This window comes from Macrobrachium nipponense, chromosome 11 (assembly GCF_015104395.2).
Source record: "Macrobrachium nipponense isolate FS-2020 chromosome 11, ASM1510439v2, whole genome shotgun sequence".
Taxonomy (NCBI): domain Eukaryota; kingdom Metazoa; phylum Arthropoda; class Malacostraca; order Decapoda; family Palaemonidae; genus Macrobrachium; species Macrobrachium nipponense.
In genome coordinates this window covers 54,128,850-54,145,295 of record NC_061087.1, presented here as the reverse complement: position 1 = coordinate 54,145,295, position 16,446 = coordinate 54,128,850, and the positions used below count along the sequence as shown (strand labels likewise).

Below are 16,446 nucleotides of genomic sequence, written 5' to 3'. Positions count from 1 at the left end.
GAACAGATCAGCATCGGGAGCAGCGGCGCCAGGAACAGGAACAACGTCAGCAGGTGCAGGCATCACAGGAACGGCAGTAGAGACGGCAGGAGCAGGTACAGGAACGGCAGCAGTGGTCAACGTCACGTCCGTGAACGGCGGCTGGGCAGGTACGGCAGGTACGGCAGGCTGTGCAGGCGGTCCAGATGGACGGACCAGCGGCACAGCCATCCTTGGTACTGGTGGAGGTCCAGGGGCGAGCTCTTCGGGCACACGAAGTCCGGTCGCGGCAGCACACGGCAAAACCCAGGTTAGGCGGCATCACCACCCCCGAGGTACGGCGACTGGCCCCTGCACCGATGTAGTAGGTGTTACAGAGACCGTGTGCGGGGTGTACACCAGGGTGAGGAGGTGAAGCGTAGCCAGGTGTTGTAAGGGTCGTGTGGTGGTCGTAACCGTCGCGTGGGTGGACCGCCACGGAGCCAGCGAGATGGTAGAGCAGCCCCTCGGACACTCGGCACGCCCATGCAGCCCCAACGATGCCCCACACCTGTCCGAGGTCGTCCTTCGCGGCAACCGCACCTGAGGAAGCAAAAGTCGGGTGATTAGGAGGATCCTCTACCCGCTCGCGCGAAGACGAACGGATAGAGGACCCAGAGTACAACTCGACGTCAGGGTATCTAGCGCCCTCCTCCACACTCGACAAGTCAGGTGAGGAGAAGGACCTAGAAACCCCCCCCCGAAGGGGAAGGCGCCAAACGTGGAAGCTGAGCGGGTGGCAGGAAAGAAGACGAAGTGTCCGTAACCAAAGGAGTCGCGGGAGAGCTTTCCGACGACTCCTTTGCAGGCCTTCGCTTCTTCCTGCCCTCATACAAAGTCCACTGCGCCTCCGACCAATTATTACAAACTTCACATGGAATCGGTCTCGGGTGCATTCGCGCCCCCGACACCAGAGCGCATAAAATATGAGGGTCAATCTCCGGGAATGAGCGGAACTTTCCGCATTTACGCCCTTCGGTACCCGGGCATAGTCTCCGTGGGGTAGCGAGGCGAGGAGATTCCATCATTGACCAATAGATCACAATTAATTAGAAAGAGAGAAATGATTGTACTTACAATGATTCTTTCATACACAAACACACCATATACTCAGGAAAGCAAACGACGAGAAGCGGGGCAGAGAGCGTCGACAAACACGTACTCGCTGTGAGGCCGAAAGCAAAAGTGATTTGTTTACCTCCCAGTCGTGCGCGCGCGCCTGTCGGACAAGCAGTTAACTACCGAACCCCTTGTTCGAAAGCTTACGACCTATCCAGCTGCCGCTAGTACCTTCCTATTGTAAAAGGACCGAAGGTTTGTATGCCGTGTCGGAACAAAATCCCTTCTGTAATACAACGAGGCGGAGGCTGCTTCTGCTCTTTAGGCCTCGCCTGAGGAAGAAAACTCAAAATTAAATCAAAAAGTTTCTTGAATTCTACATCATGACATCCATTCGAGGAAACATCAATATCACAGCTAATCCGCGTCATCATCATCATCATCGTCAGATCCTAACTTAGAAACTTCCCCTGAAGTAAAATCCTGACGACTAGCTATCTTAGGTCTAACACTAATATCCCTCCCCCCTTCTCCTAAATAAGCGCCCTTTGGCACTGTTACGGGACTAACAGGGGACACGTTGGGTAAAGATTCGTTACGCACCTGCCCGGACCGGATCCCCCCTAGGCCTTCGCCACGACGGGGTTCACAAGCCGGGGTATCTGTCGCACCGTTACCCATGGTGCTGTCGACAGGTACCTGACGAGGAGCTGAAAATGAATCTAAAAGTGTGTTAGACATTCTAGTAAAGGCTTCTTGAAAATTCTCTGACAGATTGTTAAAACTTAGCTGAAATATCTCTATCTAGACTAAGCTGTAATTTCTTAAAATTCTGTTTCCAGGTAGTTTCCATTGCCAAAATCTTCGAATCTACATCAGAAATAACTTCACTAATTACCGGTTGTACAGGGGGCAAAGCATCAATTAATTCGGAATCGGAGTCGTACGATACCGAAACCGAAGAGCCAGAACCATGAGCGCCCAAGTCAAAGAATTCGTTAGATACAGTTCTAGCAATCGATTTCTTTTTCTCCTTAACCGATCTTTTACGCTGCAAGATTGTTTGGCGTTTCATATAAGCAGTCATATCCTCGTCAGACCAGGGCTTACATACGTCACAACGAGAAGTCAAGTCACAAACCTGTCCACGACAAGAGCTACAAATGTCATGGGGTTCATACTCCCTGCTACTCATCCTTGTCCCACAAACCGGGCAGTTCCTGATGTTGCTGGCAGAAGGAAGCATCGTAATTTCTTGGTAATCCATTGTAGAATTGGACAGGTCAGTAGTTCCGGGTCTGCGCAAAAGTTCGTAATTTAAGATAAGAACCACAACAGAAATCAAAGTTAATTCACTATTTTCGTGATGTAATGAGTGAGTGGTAATTTCATATAAAGTCTCATTTAACAAATAATGAAAGCTTTTAAAGGCACAAAAATGTTTAAGGAAATTTATAAAGAGCGGCCGTGATGTAAACAACACGCGCTCGTTAACAACTGATTTGAGGAAGGTTTTCGTATCTGTCAACGACAGTGTTGCCAACTGGCGGACAGAATAGGAGGTAACAGGGTTGCCAATGTGGTAAATTTTGGTGCGGTTTTTGGGGATTTAGGGCTAGATAAATTATATTAAGGTAATGTTTATTAATATGAAACTTGTTATTCCCGGTGTTATGGTTTGAACTGAATTCATTCTTACCTTGTAATCGGTGGTTTTTATCCTTACTGCCATCACAACTGAAACTCCACAGTGCTTATTTGATTGTTATTATACACATTTTGGTATCAGTTCACTCCACATCGCACTTTAAACCCGTTGCTGTTTCTGGTTTCTAAGCGCGCGCGCCATAAACACAGTTATGAAACACCAGATGACGACAGACGACGAAAAAAAAATGGGGGGCAAAGTTTTTTCCCTAGACTGTTTACTTTACTCGTTATTTAGTTTAAATTTACTTTGTTATTTAAAAATTTTGATTTAATTCATGTATATTATCCCTTTCTTGCAACCAAATTACCCCGAAAAATTACAGATATTTCTAAAGTAGATAAAATCAAATGTTTCTAACGTTTTCGTACATCTGGCTGCCGAAAACCATAGAGGAACGAATACGGAAAAGTGCTAGAGGAACGACTACGGGAAGTTGAATTATATACATGTTTTTTTTTTTTTGCTTTTTTGTTTTTGCTAGCACTTCATTGATTGCAGTCTCTTTATTAGTATTTTGAATTTCTTTAATAATCGTATTCCAGAAATAAATGTAACCTTTAATGTTTGCATGCTAAGAATGGCAAAATCATCGTTGCCCAATTAGTGGAGGCTTCACACATACGCCGTTCCATTATTATAAACTGTTTCCATGAATTCTAGTTGTCATAGTAATGCAATAATAATAAAATTGCTTTAATATTTATGTATATATACTTCCAATACATAGCCTAATTTCACCAATTTCAACATTTTGTGTGTAGTCTTATACCCAGTTTGGAGGGTCAACACATACCGAATGGCAACAGAGAGAGAGAGAGAGAGAGAGAGAAAGGAAGGCGGAGGAACGAAGAAAAGGGATGGCGGTGGAGGGGGGGGGGGTAGGTGGAGCTTTATACGCGTGTTCGTATCCATTTCTGCATAATGGAGTTTTTGTCTCTTGGTACAAGGACAAGTGTCGTTATTCTTTACGATTAGTGATTCACGATACCCTTATAAATTACGGCACTGGGTGTAATGCACTATAGCAAAATCTCGTTCTGTTACGAGTGTTCGTTACAGAAATAGGTATTGCCCAAAAACGTGCTTGCACTGACTCTGAAACCCATAGTAGACATGCTGCTTAGTTGTCAATCAAGTTTTTAGAACCAAGTATTTTTTACAAGCTAGCTATTGAATAAATTTGTATTTTTCTCAGTCAAAACATATGCCCCTCAATGCTAACTTTCCTCTTTTAACGACTTTCTGGTCATTGCAAATTCGGCCGCATAATTTCTTATGGTGCGAAAACAGACAGAGGCCCATGGACCCGAAAAACGATTGCGTCACACTCGGCGATAATCCAGCAGTAAAACATCTTCATATATCCAAAAAGTAAATAATAAAGATATATATGCGCATTACGATTATAACAATTACATGTATAGCTGATAACAATCTGCATGAATAACTGGTAAAGTGTTCTGCAATGACAGTTGAGTATAGCAATTATTTACAATAGGTACGAAAGTCAAGATGTCGTGACGTCATAATACAGAACTTAAAAGAACGTTCTAATTCAGAAAAATAATTACTTAAATTTGAGTCAGTCGAGTTACTTTTTCAATAACGAATATTTTCAAATTAATCATCATAAATATGTGAAATATTGATGTTTTACTACTTATTTAAAAATTAGCTAAGAGCACGCTTCTCGTCATCTTCTACCAAAACAGCTGTTTACTCCTGGCTTGTTTGTTGGTGAGAAATCGTGTTTCCATTGTTGTGATGAAAGTGCTCCAGCGTCTGTGGGCACAAGTGGTGTGCGGATTTATCACAGGAAATGGTTAGTTTATTGACACAAGCTACTCCGTAAACATCGAGATGGCGTCAATCTTCTAAATACCTCGAGTTGTAAGTAAAAATGTTGAACGCGTTTTGGTGAAATTTCCACTGCCGTGGGCGCCATTTTCAGTACCCTCTGTTTAAATCTTAAAATTTGGCCTTAATTTTTAACTTTGGAGAAAATACTTACTTCGAAAGGAGAGTAGAGGTCTTTAGCTCCGTTTTTCACCAACTGATGCCCATCTCCGGTGTCAGGACGCGTTATAATGTACTTTTTCGGAGGGTGGCTAGCGTTGATTGTAGGTGGCCTGCTTGGCCTGCTGTGATATTTTACCCTAGTCGCTGGTTTTTCCCCCTATCACATTATGTTGACGAAATTTCAATCTTTTGAATGGTATGCTTGAAGTTGTAATTGTATTCCCGTTTCACCATTTAAATATTGAGTGAATAAGACCTGTCCACCGTGATAAGGGTTGGTAGTCGCTGGTGTTTCCCCTACAGCTACCGTACCAATATCCAGTTCCTACTTTAAATTCTTGTTCAGTAGGTAAGTAAAATAACATGGGAAAACGTCAACTGCCACAGTCTACTTTACCGTGGAGTGTGGGCTTAGAATTACCAAATGTATAAAAAGACACTTATGATTACAATAGGTACTACTCCTAGTAGTAGCCTAGTAGGTAGTACTATAAAAAAAAATAGCATGGTACTGATCTTTGGTTCCAAGGCTCTTTTTACCAGTCAACGGGCGAGTGACCGCTGACTGACCTGGCTTCCCGTGTTCATGGAAGGACTGCGAGTCAGGCCATCTCCATAAACTACTATTCCCTCCAAGGGTTGAAGCTGAATAAAAATTAATCCCTAGTTACATTGCAACTGGTCCGACTGAGTCTGTAGTACGCCTAACGCCTTCCACACTGACTACAGTAATTAAGAGCTAAATCTTTGTACCGGCTCCTCTATTGTTTGTGCTTTCGTCGACGTCATTCTTCTGTTAGAATTATCTAACTCAAATCAATTTTAAGGCAAGTCTTTATACTTCAACTTACCTGCACCATTATCCAGAACAATTTCTTCTTGGCTTCGAATTTTGATTCATTAATTAATTCACTTTTTATCGGCAAAAAAAAAAGAACACCCGTTCTTCTGTCCGACAAGTACCACAAGACTACTCTCCTTGTCGGATCAAAAACAGTCAACAACTCTCGAACAACGTTGAAATATAACGACGGGAAAGCAAAACTGTTTCCTTATAAGGAATACATTTAACATTAAATTAATTAATTCAATAAGAATACAAAAAGGGGAAAGTTAGGAATTTACATTTAATATTAACAAACGGCAATCATTCAGTTTACTTTCCGTCCATAAACGAACACCAGAAATGGGGACAAAAAGTAAGAAACAAACGAACTAGTCAATTCGACTATTCTCCCACGAATGAAATTACCATTCTCAAATCAACTATTTCTATACTTCAATTCCTCTGGTATATGACGGCTCTGGATAATTAACTAGGAGCAAGTGTTAGCCCACCCTGACTGATTTAATCAGACAACATGTCAACAACCAGTAACAAAACACACACACACACACACACGCACACAGATTGTCAAAACTTGCCACTAGGGAGTCTGAACGAACAGCTGGTATGACAACATGATGTACTGTCAGCCAAAAAACTGGTGGCAGAGTTTCATAATTTTTTGTTCACCTGCCAGACGAACGATTCATGCATTATTTATCTATTTTTCTTTTCAAAGATGGCAGAAATCATATGTAATGACGTTAAAAAGTCACTGATATCTTTAGAACATTATGTAATGTTATTGTGTAAAACTATTTTCCATATAACAAAATTGATGTGAACGAAATGAAGTGATAAAAAACGTCATATCACAACCATAGATACATTACCAAATAGATAGGAGACACCTATCACTGGTAGTATTGCATAAACATATAGTCCTTAAATGATCATTTCAATATTAAGTTGAAGGTAGTTGAACTATTCCATTTGTTAAATTTTACAGAAAACATTGGAATCTCTCAAAATGCTATCAAATTTAAAAACAAAAAGAAAAAAAAATGATATCCTAAGAGTGTGAACCAGGCGACCTCACTCTTTTGCTTTTGATGTTATGTTCACGGGAATCTAATGTCAATGTGTCATTTATCGGTCTAAGAAACATCCCTTGATGAGCGAGAGACAATTATTGCACTGAATTCGGTGCAAGTTCCTGTTGGAGAGATATCAAGAAAGCTTAATAAACCGGAGAGAATCATACATAGATGAATCAAATTGTTTAAAGAACGGCAAAATTTAGAACATGGGGCTAGAGGTGGAACACCTCGAAGCACCACAAGAGAGCAAGACAATACAGTAGTGTAAATGTTGCTGAGCAACATTCATTTATGAATTTTGAATTCTAGTTCCTCGTCTGATGAATACTTTAGATGGAGAGGAAGATTTTAAAATCTACACTTGAAATCTTTGATAGTTATCTAATGAATAAGTCAAATGAATAAGTAAACTTATCTTTGACGGATGAGAGATTCAGTTAGGCTTACTCTTTTTTTATTTTTATCGGTGGCCAGTGAATACCATGGATAGGGAGGGAAACAGTTTCAATGATGCATGCATTTTTTTTCTTCAAAACCCAAAGAATACATTTTATTGGGAGATACGAAAGGTTGTTGCTGGAAAGTCCGAGATTCGCCCGGACCACCGATAACAATTTTGAAACTCGCGCGCTGCCAACTGAGTAGACTCGCCACCATCCTCCTGCTCTCCCATTGGTTCCTGATCCTAGTCACCGCCATAAGATCCTTCTCTCCTATTAGTCAGTATCCTTCCCATCATGCATCTTACTATGTAGCAGCGTGCCTCGGCCACTCGGTACCAGCATCTTTATCGAACGCACGCGGTATTCGTTCATTCTAACGATTTCGTTTATTAACGTAAATTCGTTAGTGATTTCATTGCATTATACGTACTTTATCGTGTTGTGTGAGAACTTTACTCTACTTATACATAAATTACGTACAGTATATACGTAGTCATGGGTCCCAAGAAAGTTGAAATTCACGGAAAGAAGAGAATGCTCTCTTTGAAGAAAAAGATGGAGATTATCAAGAAGTATGAAGCTGGTATGCGATTGAGTGTGATCGCCAAGGAATACGGCCGAAATCCGTCGACAATAGGCACCATCCTTAAGCAGAAGGATCTCATCAAAGCAGCATCTTCCAAGGGCGTCACTATTTTGTCCAGCAAGAGGACCCACGTGCACGACGAGATGGAACGGCTGCTTCTTATCTGGATAAAAGACAAAGAAATCGCTGGTGATACAATAATGGAGACGGCAATCTGCCACAAGGCCAGCACTATTTTCGCCAATTTGATTGCCCAGGCCGAAGACGACGGAGGAGAAGGGACATCAACGCCAACCCCAGAGTTCAAGGCTTCGCATGGGTGGTTCGAGAAATTCCGTAAACGAACTGGTATCCATTCGGTGGTGCGGCATGGGGAGGCTGCCAGGTCGGACACGAAAGCGGCCGAAGCCTCCTGGCCTCGAGGAAGATATCCTAGCGGAGCATTCCTTCATCAAGGTTCTTTATCTTCTGCCTAACACCACCCCTCTCCTCCAGTTCATGGACCAGCAAGTGATATCGAACTTTAAGAAGCTGTATACGAAACATCTTTTCAAGAGATGTTTCGACATCACCGATACTACAAACCTCACCTTGCGTGAATTTTGGAAGGAGCATTTCAACATCGTCATATGCATCCGACTCATCGACCAAGCTTGGCAGGAGGTTTCGAGGCGAACCTTGAATTCCTCGTGGAGGAAACTCTGGCCTGATGCCGTATCCACCCGAGACTTCGAGGGATTCGACGTGGGCGAAGCTGGTGCTGCAGATTCAGAAACAGTTGACGATCCTGAAACTGTTTTGTCGACGAGGACGACATCAACGACCTTCTCAAGAAGCATCAAGAGGAGCTTACGACGGATGACCTGAAGGAGTTGGAGGCTCGCCCTGGACCATCTGCTCGAGGACAGCCCCGCAGGCGACGTTGCTGGCGTCGGTGGTGAGGCGTAAAGGTGCAGTAGGGTCTTGGTGGCATAATGTTGCGGCTCTGGCGAGGGCCCTCTTCGTCTTGTTGAAAGCCTTCTCTGGTTCGGCCTCCCACGTTAGGGCCTTTGGCTTCCCCTTCAGGACCTGTGTTAGAGGAGACATGGTGCGGGCGGCGTCGGGGATGAACCAGCGGTAGTAGTTGACCATTCCGATGAACTCCTGCAGGGACTTGACCGTGGTTGGTGTTGGGAACTTCTGCACCGCGCCTACCTTCGAGGCCATGGGGCGCACACCTGCCGCGGAGATCTCGTGCCCGAGGAAGTCCACCTTCTCGGCGCCAAAGGTGCATTTGTCGAAACAGACGACCAGCCCGTTTTCCTGCAGGTGCTTCAGGACCGCTCGGACATGATGTAGGTGCTCCTCCAAGGGCCTGGAAAAAATTAAGATATCGTCGACGTAGCAGACGCAGACGGGCAGGTCCCCCAGGATGCTGTCCATCAGGCGCTGGAAGGTGGCCCCTGCGTTCCTCAGGCCGAAGGTTGAGTAATGGAAGACAAAGGAGCCAAAAGGCGTGATGATGGCAATCTTGGGGACATCCTCGGGGTGCACTGGAACCTGGAAATAGGATTTTAAGAGATCCATTTTTGTGAAGACTTTCGCCCCATGGAGGGCCCCTGTCAAATCCTGCATGTTTGGCAAGGGGTATTGGTCGGGGATTGTAGCGAGGTTGAGTCTCCTGTAGTCTCCGCAGGGCCTCCAGGTGCCGTCAGGTTTCTGTACCATGTGCAGGGGCGACGCCCAAGGGCTCGACGCTTTCTTGCAGATGCCCACTCGTTCCATCTCCGAGAACGCCTGCTTCGCCTCCTGGAGGCGGCCCGGAGGGAGTCGTCGGAACTTCGCGTGTGTCGGGGAGCCTGTGGTGGTTATGTGGTGGAATATTCCGGCTTGAAGACTTCGGGGAATTCCTGCAGGAGGTTGCCATACTATTGGGGGGCGATGGTACAAATTGTAGGGGCGCCCGGGCCTGCTGCCAGTGGTAGGGAAAGGCATGTCCCCGTGTCGAGGAGGCGTTTGCGGCCCACGTCCACCAGGAGGCCGTTCTGCACCAGGAAATCTGCCCCCAGTAGCGGGATCCTGACGTCCGCGATGGTGAATTCCCAGACGTAGTTTTGCCCCAAGATGGATATCTCGAGGGACTTCGTGACAAGTCCGGTTCGTGCTCGACCGGTCAGCCAGGAAGATATTCGGTCGAACACCTCTGTCGGGAGAGCCACTGCGACAAGGTCGGCCTGCAGTACTTTGTTCGTGAGCCCCGCGATCCGGAATTGCCCTTCAGCTCGGAAGAACCAGGCGGTCGGGTCAGCCGTTGTGAAGGGGGGTAATTTGACAGCTTGCGCGGCAGCTGTGTTCGAGGCCGTCGCTGGGGCAGGGGAGGCCTGGGTTTCCCGCGTGGTACTGTCTGCACCCATTGTCCTCTCTCACAGAAACGGTCGACAGAGTTGTGAATGGCGGGCCAAACCGTTTGAGGAAACGCCTGAACACACCTTGGGCAGGTATGCCGTATTTAGTCCGTTAGAGGCGTTGGTTATTTCCACGGTAGGAGCTTTCAGAGATCTATACTGAGGCGCCGTGTGAGTCCGTTAAAGATCTCTGAAGGTGAGCGGCGGTAGTTAGTCCCTTAATGGCTGAACCAAAACCGCTTGGGTCACCGTCCAAACCGGGAGGTCACCAGTTGTGAGGAGTGGACAAAGAGGCAGGTAGAAGTGTACTGATTTTTATTACAGTCAAGGGAAATATAAATATACAGCATGCGGGCGGAAATGTGGTTACCGACCCGCGAGAGAGTAAAAGTGGGTCGGCGAGAACCGATTTGTGTTTCTTGAGAGACATAAAATACAAAATATAAAAGTACACAAAATACGGTTATACAAGCTTTATACACTGGCGGAAAGCCCGCTGAACGCTCTCGCGGAGGGAAGTAAGAACAATGCGAATGATGAATTATATACAGAGAAAATTATGGATAAGCGTTGTCCTTACAGGCCTTTGCTTGCACAATGTGATAAGACTGCCAAGATCGTGCTGCACTACGCTAGATAAAATTTGAAGGATCATAATATTAAAGTTAATTCTCTAAGAAATTCATACCCTAATCTTGATTACATTCATCAGTTGCCGTAGCATTCAAAGATTGTAAAAAGACGTGGAAAATGTTAGACACAGGGTGCGGTCATTCTTGCTCTCTTGATAGTCTTTACTATTGAAAATCGGGTTTCATCCACAAATCATTCACGAAAAAAGCTGTGTTAAGTAAAATATTTATTACCACAAATAACTCAATATGTATTGCACAGACAATTAAAGTTTTATATCGTGGGAGATCTTTCAGCCTCGCGGCAAAGAAATGCATCGTACTGTAGTACGGGGCAAGGCCAACAGAATTCTGTTGGCCTTGGTACAGGGTGTTGTCATTTGATTTTTAATATCCTACAGCCGATAAATCATACATTAAACAATCAATATTCTTTAATATCACTGTGTAATTAAACTAATTTTGTCCTTTGATCAATAAAATAGTATGCATGACATGTACATTTAGTGGGCCTAAATTTGACTTCTTTATTTGATTATTCCAGTTACGGACAAAATACGTGCACTATTTTTCAGTGACCAAATTCTGCCTGTCCCACATACGTGAGAAGTTCCACGTATGTCAAGTGGCTGTCGAATTTCATTATTCTCAAGAAATTTATTATTTTGTTGATTTTGAAGTCCACCAAAAGTCCACTTGATTGTCGAGTTGTTTTAATTTTGTCATGTCAGAAGGAAGCAAGTCCTTAGAATCGAACAATGCCGCGAAGCTCGCCGCCCCCCGATCCTCCGTGTGCCTGGCTGCAGAAAAGGAAGAAGACGATGACGACCCAACGCAAGAGATCGGCGGCGTATCCCAAGGGAAGTCCTCCCACATGCAGCGAGGTGAAAACTCCTGGTGCCGCTTCCACCGGAGGTTCGGGAGATTCTCCAAGAGGTGCGAAAGCCCTTGCACCTTCCAGCAGTCAAAAAATGGCGACAGCAAACAAAACCAAGGCCTCCCGTGGCAACGGCCTCGTCGGAACCACACACCGTAGGGCTCTACATCCGCGACGCGATCTCCGGCCGGAGGATGTTGGTGGACACGGGGGCGATGCACTCGATATTCCCACTATCAGGAAAAGACCGTAGCTGTGAGCCCGACAAAACAACCCCCCTCGTCGCCGCAAACGGGACCCCCATCCGTTCCTACGGCACGAAGTCCCTCGAGATATCCATCTTGGAGCGAAACTACGTCTGGGAATTCACCATCGCGGATGTCAGGATCCCGCTACTGGGGGCAGATTTCCTGGCACAGAACGGCCTCCTGGTGGACGTGGGCCACAAACGCCTCCTCGACACGGGGACATGCCTTTCCCTACCACTGGCAGCAGGCCCGGGCGCCCCTACAATTTGTACCATTGCCCCCCACAAGTACGGCAACCTCCTGCAGGAATTCCCCGAAGTCTTCAAGCCGGAATATTCCACCACATAACCACCACAGGCTCCCCGACACACGCGAAGTTCCGAAGACTCCCTCCGGGCCGCCTCCAGGAGGCGAAGCAGGCGTTCTCGGAGATGGAACGAATGGGCATCTGCAAGAAAGCGTCGAGCCCTTGGGCGTCGCCCCTGCACATGGTACAGAAACCTGACGGCACCTGGAGGCCCTGCGGAGACTACAGGAGACTCAACCTCGCTACAATCCCCGACCAATACCCCTTGCCAAACATGCAGGATTTGACAGGGGCCCTCCATGGGGCGAAAGTCTTCACAAAAATGGACCTCTTAAAATCCTATTTCCAGGTTCCAGTGCACCCCGAGGATGTCCCCAAGACTGCCATCATCACGCCTTTTGGCTCCTTTGTCTTCCATTACTCAACCTTCGGCCTGAGGAACGCAGGGGCCACCTTCCAGCGCCTGATGGACAGCATCCTGGGGGACCTGCCCTTCTGCGTCTGCTACGTCGACGATATCTTAATTTTTTCCAGGCCCTTGGAGGAGCACCTACATCATGTCCAAGTGGTCCTGAAGCGCCTGCAGGAAAACGGGCTGGTCGCCTGTTTAGACAAATGCACCTTTGGCGCCGAGAAGGTGGACTTCCTCGGGCACGAGATCTCTGCGGCAGGCATGCGCCCCATGGCCTCGAAGGTATGCGCGGTGCAGAAGTTCCCAACACCAACCACGGTCAAGTCCCTGCAGGAGTTCATCGGAATGGTCAACTACTACCGCCGGTTCATCCCCGACGCCGCCTGCACCATGTCTCCTCTAACACAGGTCCTGAAGGGGAAGCCAAAGGCCCTAACGTGGGAGGCCGAACAAGAGAAGGCTTTCAACGAGACGAAGAGGGCCCTCGCCAGAGCCGCGACATTATGCCACCAGGACCCTACTGCACCTTTACGCCTCACCACCGACGCCAGCAACGTCGCCTGCGGGGCTGTCCTCGAGCAGATGGTCCAGGGCGAGCCTCCAACTCCTTCAGGTCATCCGTCGTAAGCTCCTCTTGGTGCTCCTTGAGAAGGTCGTTGATGTCGTCCTCGTCGACAAAACAGTTTCAGGATCGTCAACTGTTTCTGAATCTGCAGCACCAGCTTCGCCCACGTCGAATCCCTCGAAGTCTCGGGTGGATACGGCATCAGGCCAGAGTTTCCTCCACGAGGAATTAAAGGTTCGCCTCGAAACCTCCTGCCAAGCTTGGTCGATGAGTCGGATGCATATGACGATGTTGAAATGCTCCTTCCAAAATTCACGCAAGGTGGGGTTTGTGGTATCGGTGATGTCGAAACATCCCTTGAAAAGATGTTTCGTATACAGCTTCTTAAAGTTCGATATCACTTGCTGGTCCATGGGCTGGAGGAGAGGGGTGGTGTTAGGCGGAAGATAAGAACCTTGATGAAGGAATGCTCCGCTAGGATATCTTCCTCGAGGCCAGGAGGCTTCGGCCGCTTTCGTGTACGACCTGGCAGCCTCCCCATGCCGCACCACCGAATGGATACCAGTCCGTTTACGGAATTTCTCGAACCACCCATGCGAAGCCTTGAACTCTGGGGTTGGCGTTGATGTCCCTTCTCCTCCGTCCTTTGTACATAAGTAAATGTTTTGTTTGTTGCTAGCATCAAGGATATATTTTCCAGATTTTGTTATTGTTGTCAGTATGTAAACGAGCCTGCCATATTGTATTCCGGCTTTATAACAGAAAAGAAATACATGCTAACCAAGCTCGTCAGCAATGAGTTTCAATCAACCAAAGTTCGATGAAAATGGGATCAATTATGATGGATATAATTGGGACTCATACAACAACACAGGATTCAATATATAACATATGTAACAGGATTATATCACTTCCTTCTAGGTAGCCAAGATAGGAGATGGTGGATGTAGGCTAGGCTAACCCATGCGTGCCATTATTAGTCATTGACCACAAGACCATCTGTTATTGGCGACTGAGGATATCAACGTTATTTATCATCATCGGCTGAGGTCATAGAAGCTACACATAGCATAATCATCACACATTCATCATACTGTCACACATCTCCCAACCTGCAGCTTTCTACATAGTGGCAGACCCCACTAACATCGCATAGTAATGGAAACATTGAAGAAAGCCATTTGATTGCCACATCACTGCAACAGGTGTGACCAATGCTGTTCAGCGTAAAGCTGTACTTCTCCATGTAGGGGGACATGGACATCCAGGAGATGATAGAAATACTTCCACCGCCGACGACACCCTAGAAGATGCCTTGAGGATGCTAGAGAATTATTTTTCACTGATAAACGGTTTAAGTTCAAACCGGTAAGCCAAGAGGTAAATGAAAGTGCTGACGTGTTTTGTCACAAAATTGAGAAAGTTGGGTATCACCTGTTAATTCACTGACATGGAGGATGTTATTATTGACCAATAATAGAAAAATGTGCATCTCCTAAACTGAGAAGGAAGTTTTTTGAAACAGAGGATTTAACATTAGATAAATTACTCACCATAGCTAAGTCTATGGAAATTGCTAATTTACAAGCTAGTGATATTGAGAATAGGCCAAACCAAAATGGCATGTTGTAAAAGAGGTAGCAGCAATAAGGGATTATAAGGGTGAGAGTACATTTCAGACAGACAGGCCTAGGGAGTAAACTGGCTCTAGCTCAAATATTGTTAAGCAAAGATTTTCCCTCAATTATAATCAAAATGGGTGCAGTAACATTTCAAGGTATACTAAGCTAAACAGGAGCAACAAAAGTTTTCCAGTTGAAGGTGGTGGTAATATGAGGGGTCACAATGGTCTCAGCAGTGTTTCCATAAATAAACACAAATCCAATGAGTTATGGCAATGGTGTGGAGGCATAGGCCGTACTGAAAGTAAGTATTATAGATGTCCTGCCACTGACAAGGTATGCAAGAGATGCTCCAAACATGGTCATTTTTCAAGAATGTGTAAGTCCGACATTAACTATAAATCTATAAAATGTGTGCCTAATGTTACACAGTCTAAGGAAGAGGCATTAGATGGCTTTGTGTTGAAAATTAACTCTCTTCACAAAGGAAGTAATTGTATTTTACTTAATTTGTCATTGAATGGAACTAATGTTTCCGTGCAAGTCGACACTGTGGCCGATATTTCAGTTATTTCATAGGAAACAAATATAGTTTTAAAAAGATCAACTACAGCTAATGTACAATATAAAGGGAAGTTGTATGACAATCTTCCTTTAACAGTAGTCACTGGGAAAAGACAAGCCTTGCTAGGTTCAGGCTGGTTGAAAATTATAAAGTTAGACTGGCCAGAGTTATTTAAGTTGAATCAAGTTAGAGGGAACAGTAATAAATCCCACACATTAGAGCATTTATTAGATAAATACAAAGAAGTATTTGAAGACGAATTAGGCAAATTTAGAAATGTAACACCATCATTAATTTTGAAGCCTGATGACACCAAATTTCTTGCACTCAGACAGATTCCTTATGCTCTGAAACCTTTAGTTGGACCAAAACTAAGAAGGTTGGAAGTAAGTAACACTTGGGAAAAAGTTACATATTCCGACTGGGCTACTCCTTTAGTACCTGTAGTCAAGGGAGATAATAGTATTAGGATTTGTGGGGATTATAGTCACTGTAAACCCTCAATTGCAAGTTGCACAGCATCCTTTACCAAGGCACAATCCCTGTAAGGGGTTAGTGCCGTCAGTGCACTTCATTCGGTGCAATGAGGCATTACTTAAAATTTTAAGGATCAGTATTTGATATTCACCTAAACTAGATCGCTCACATAACATTCATGAGGTCAAAATATGAAAAAGCATCAAATCTAATTAAAAAACTATCAAACACCAATTGGGGAGCTGATAGCCATACCCTTACTGTAGCCTACTGTATAAAGCAACAGTGGTGTCTATCATTGATTATGGATGTGAAGTATATGGCTCACCTTTGGAAGCACAGGTCATAATGTTAGACCTTATTCACAATGAAGGCTTTAGGATGTACTCAGGAGCCTTTAGATCATCACCAAAATCATCTTGACAAGAAGAATGTGATGAACTACCCCTCTCTCTCTAAGTGTTAGTAACAATGAAAAGTGCTCAGGGAATTCAGACAAATGATTCATCAAGAAAAAAATTATTTGAATTAAAAGATTTATTTATAAATAACCATCCACCACCTTTCCCAATTAGAGTTAGAAGATTGTTTGAAT

At 45.1% G+C, this 16,446-nt stretch overlaps 1 protein-coding gene across 4 annotated transcripts in view; it reads right to left on the bottom strand.

Moving 5' to 3' along the window:
* The window catches only part of LOC135206009 (dual specificity protein phosphatase 23-like), a 99,611-nt gene extending 93,841 nt beyond the window's left edge, over positions 1–5,770 (bottom strand). Inside the window, exon 1 of one of the 4 annotated variants that reach the window (XM_064237201.1) lies at positions 5,659–5,770. The gene's annotated coding sequence lies outside the window, so the exon portion shown is untranslated. Of the gene's footprint in view, positions 1–5,347; positions 5,583–5,658 lie in introns of those variants that run through there. The other 3 variants (XM_064237187.1, XM_064237182.1, XM_064237194.1) reach the window with 3 other exon arrangements.
* Between the last annotated feature and the right edge of the window lie 10,676 nt (positions 5,771–16,446).